The sequence below is a fragment of the Brassica napus genome, unplaced genomic scaffold, assembly GCF_020379485.1.
Source record: "Brassica napus cultivar Da-Ae unplaced genomic scaffold, Da-Ae ScsIHWf_915;HRSCAF=1298, whole genome shotgun sequence".
NCBI classification, from domain to species: domain Eukaryota; kingdom Viridiplantae; phylum Streptophyta; class Magnoliopsida; order Brassicales; family Brassicaceae; genus Brassica; species Brassica napus.
Genome location: NW_026016952.1, coordinates 5,001 through 10,000, shown reverse-complemented (window position 1 = coordinate 10,000; position 5,000 = coordinate 5,001).

Here is a 5,000-nt window from a genome sequence, read left to right as displayed (position 1 = left end):
AAAAGCAAGTCCAGATCTCGGAAGGGTAAGGATGGAGCTGGGGCATCCGGTCCAGTGGGTGCAGATGATGTGAATCTGGCCGCAACATTGCCAATCCAAGCGGATGGGGTTAATGTTGGGACTGGATTGCCTTCGGTTCAGCTCAACCCTACTGAGGTTCGTGTGGATGGAGCTGAGTTCCAGCTGGAACATGAGCCAGAACGAGCTGATGGAGCTAATGGAGCTGATGGGAATGGACGGCAGCAACAGGATGGGCTGGAAGGTGAAGGCGAATCTTCACAGACTGGCCGTCTTGGTGACCGTAATGGGGCTGCGGACGGCAGGGCAGCTGGTCCGGTGAACCAGGCTGCGGAACCATCCATGCATGAGGTTCTGGAGGTCATGAGAGCTATGAGTACTCAAATGTTGGCTTTGACTCAGGCGTTTACACCTTTGGGTCAGGACATACCGACTCATACTGCTATTCCTATAAGGAACCAGCAGGCTGGCCGAGCAGCAGCAGCTCCGGTAGCTGGTGGAGCAGCTCCGGTTCATGGGGAACAGGAAGCTGAGGTGATTGAGATTGACCCCCCAGCTAGGGCGACCAGGAAGGTGGATTACTTGAAGGTGCTGGAGCACATCACTCGTATGGGCACTAAACACTTTGCTGGAAGTGTTGACCCTCTTGAGGCGGATGAGTGGAGGAGCAGGTTGGCTCGTAACTTCAGCTCAAGCCGCTGCCCAGAGGACTACCAGAAGGACATTGCGGTTCACTTCTTGGAGGGAGATGCCCACAACTGGTGGTTGGCTCTTGACAAGCGCACCAATGGTACCATAGAGCGCTTTGAGGACTTTGAGGTTGAGTTCAACCACAAGTACTTCCCAGCTGAGGCATGGGACCGTTTGGAAGCTAAGTTCCTGGACTTGGTTCAGGGACGCAGGACGGTACGTGAGTACGAAGAAGAGTTCAACCGACTCAGGCGCTATGTGGGTAAGGAGTTGGAGGACGAGGCAGTTCAGGTTCGCCGGTTCATCAGAGGCCTTAGGGCTGAACTCCGGACCTATTGCTCAGTCCGTACCTTCTCCACTGTGTCTGAGCTGGTTGAGAGGATGGCCTTGCTTGAGGTCAACCTTGCGGATGAGCATAAGCAGAAGGTCAAAAGTGTGGTGGTGGCTTCAAGCCAGAGTGGTGACCGGAAGAGGAAAAGGGACCAGGCTGAAGAGGGTAAAACCTCAAGTGGTAGGCCTGTGTGTCCCAAGTGTGGCCGACACCATGGAGGTGAATGTTGGAGAGCAATGGGAGCTTGTCTTCGATGTGGTAAGATGGATCACTCAGCTCGGGACTGTCCTAGACAGGAGCAAGGAGCTGGTGGTGATACCAGGACTTGCCACTACTGTGGAAAGAAGGGACATCTCCGTAAGGATTGTCCCAAGTTAGCAGCCGGGTCGAGCAAGGGCCGTGGTGAGGGCAACAAGCCAGACCAGAACCGCGGTCAGACCTCTGCACCCCGCGTCTATGAGCTGTCCAAGGATGAGGACAAGGCTGGACCATTCCTCGCGATCACTGGTAATGTGTCTGATCTTATTCTTTCCAATTCAGTAGAATTGCATGGTATGGAACCTAGGACGGTTAGATACTTAGTTTGGGTCATGTGTAGGGACCCTAAGTATTGGTGGTGTGGAAACACATGTACTTTTCGATACTGGAGCTACACATAGTTTTGTGAGTCCAGGGATGCTCGGAAAGGGGTTGTTCCAGTTGGGAACGGGGGATTGTCCTGGGGTAGTGAATGCGGCCGGTGGGCAAGTGATGCATTCGCTAGGGGTGATTCAGGACGTCCCAGTAATGATCCAGGACAGGGTCATGCCTGTGGATCTTGTGGTAGTCCACCTAAAGAATCACGAGGTGATCTTGGGTATGGACTGGCTTGGAAAGTATCGGGCCACTCTTGACTGTCACCGGGGGCGTGTGCTTTTTGAGAGTGGGTGTGGGGCTCCGATCAGGTTCCAAGGTATACGTCCGATCTCTGGATGCTTGGTGGTGTCAGCTATCCATGTTGAGAGGATGCTGAGGAAGGGTTGTGAGGCTTATCTGGCCACAATCGCCACTAAGGAGGTCGTAGGGGGTGGTGACCCGGAGGGAATACCGCTGGTTGGTGAGTTCCAGGATGTGTTTAGGGCGCTACAGGGCATTCCCCCTGATAGGTTGGATCCATTCATAATAGAACTCGAACCAGGGACGGCCCCATTATCCAAAAGTCCCTACAGAATGGCTCCTGCCGAGATGGCCGAGCTTAAGAAGCAACTTGAAGAGTTGCTGGATAAGGGTTTCATACGGCCTAGTGTGTCACCCTGGGGAGCACCAGTCCTCTTTGTGAAGAAGAAGGATGGTAGCTTCAGATTGTGTATTGACTATCGAGGGTTAAACCGGGTGACTGTGAAGAACAAGTACCCATTGCCTCGGATAGATGAGTTGTTGGATCAGCTCAAGGGTGCAAAATGGTTTTCTAAAATCGATTTGGCTTCAGGGTATCATCAGATTCCCATTGAACCAAATGATGTAAGGAAGACAGCCTTCCGAACCAGGTATGGCCACTATGAGTTTGTGGTCATGCCATTTGGATTAACCAATGCACCAGCAGCTTTCATGAAGATGATGAACAGCATATTCAGGGATTTCCTGGATGAGTTTGTAATCATCTTCATTGATGATATCTTGGTCTACTCCAAGACCAAAGAGGATCATGAGAGACATCTAAGAGCAGTGTTGGGACGATTGAGGGAACAACAGCTCTATGCCAAATTGAGCAAGTGCAGTTTTTGGCAAAGAAGTGTTGGGTTCCTGGGTCACATTGTATCCGACCAAGGTGTCTCCGTGGACCCGGAAAAGATTAAGGCCATACAAGAATGGCCTAGACCTAAGAGTGCAACTGAAGTCAGGAGCTTTCTAGGTCTGGCCGGTTATTACAGGAAGTTTGTCAAGGGGTTTGCCAGCTTGGCTCAACCTATGACACAACTGACTGGGAAAGACGTGAGGTTTGTATGGTCTGAGAAATGTGAGGAATGTTTCTCTGCACTTAAGCACATGTTGACAAGTGCACCGGTATTGGTGTTGCCAGAGGCAGACCAACCATATGTGGTTTACACAGACGCCTCCATAACCGGATTAGGATGTGTATTAACCCAACATGGGAAGGTCATCGCTTATGCCTCTAGGCAGTTGAGGAAGCATGAGGGGAACTATCCAACCCACGACCTTGAGATGGCCGCAGTGGTGTTCGCCCTCAAGATATGGCGATCATACTTGTATGGTGCCAAGGTTCAGATTTTGACCGACCACAAGAGTCTCAAGTATATATTCACTCAACCTGAGTTGAATTTGAGGCAAAGGAGATGGATGGAGTTCGTGGCCGATTATGATCTGGATATTGCTTACCATCCAGGTAAAGCAAACCTAGTGGCCGATGCCTTAAGCCGTAGGAGAGCTGAGGTATCAGCCGAGAGGGAAGCAGAGGTGCTGGAAGGGATGGTTAGGACATTGCATTTAAACACTGGCCAGCGAGGACGAGCCGTTGGGTTTAGAAGCAGTGAACCAGGCTGATCTCCTTACCAGGATCAGGCAAGCACAAAGCTTGGATGAGAACCTCCAGAAGGTTGCTCTGAATGATAAAACCGAGTACCAGGTTGCGAGTGATGGTACGATTTTGGTCCATGGGAGGATCAGTGTTCCGAATGTAAGGGAACTAAAGGAAGAGATTATGAGTCAGTCTCATAAGTCTAAGTTCTCTGTGCACCCGGGACTGAACAAGATGTACAAGGATATCAAGAGGTACTATCATTGGATCCGTATGAAGACGGATGTGGCCGAGTGGGTGGCTAAGTGTCCTACTTGCCAACTCGTCAAGGCTGAGCACCAAGTACCCAGTGGATTACTCCAGAATCTACCTATTCCAGAATGGAAGTGGGATCACATCACCATGGACTTTGTGTCAGGTTTTCCCATGACCAGGAATAGAAAGGATTCGGTTTGGGTAGTGGTGGATCGTCTGACCAAGTCAGCTCTGTTCATACCAATCAAGAAGACTGATGGTGTGGAGCCCTTGGTACAGATTTACATGGATCAGGTGGTACGCCTGCATGGTGTACCAGCCAGTATTGTGTCGGATAGGGACCCTCGGTTCACTTCTTATTTCTGGAAGGCTTTCCAAAAGGCCTTGGGAACAAGAGTGCACATGAGCACAGCCTATCACCCCCAAACGGATGGTCAGTCTGAAAGAACCATCCAGACGTTGGAAGACATGTTAAGGGCTTGTGTCTTGGACTGGGGAAATTCCTGGGAAAGACACTTGCCATTGGTAGAGTTTGCTTACAACAACAGCTTCCATACCAGTATTGGGATGTCGCCCTACGAAGCTTTGTACGGACGGCCCTGCAGGACACCATTATGCTGGACCCAAGTGGGGGAGCGCAGCATGATAGGACCTGAGATAGTGGAGGAGACCACGGAGAAGATTAAGTTCATCCGTGACAAGATGAAGGAGGCACAGGACCGTCACAAGTCTTATGCGGATAAGAGAAGGAAACATGTTGAGTTTGAGGTGGACGACATGGTCTACCTCAAGATGATTACTTTCAGAGGTCGGAAAAGGGTTTCTGGCCGAGGGAAGTTGGATCCAAGGTACTTGGGTCCATTCCGGATCATTGAGAGAGTTGGTTCGGTGGCTTACAAGCTTAACCTACCAACTGAGATGGAAGCATTTCATAATGTATTCCATGTGTCTCAATTGAGAAAATGTCTTTCAGATCAAGACATTGTGATACCGGAAATTCCATCTGATCTAGGCACGAACCTCACCTTGGAGACAAGGCCGGTTCGGATTGTAGACAGGATGGAAAAAGCAATGAGGAACAAGACCATTCAAATGGTCAAAGTCGTGTGGGAATGCAGTGGGCAAGAACAAGTCACTTGGGAAACCGAGATGAGAATGAAAGCTGACTATCCAGAGTGGTATGGTCAGTTT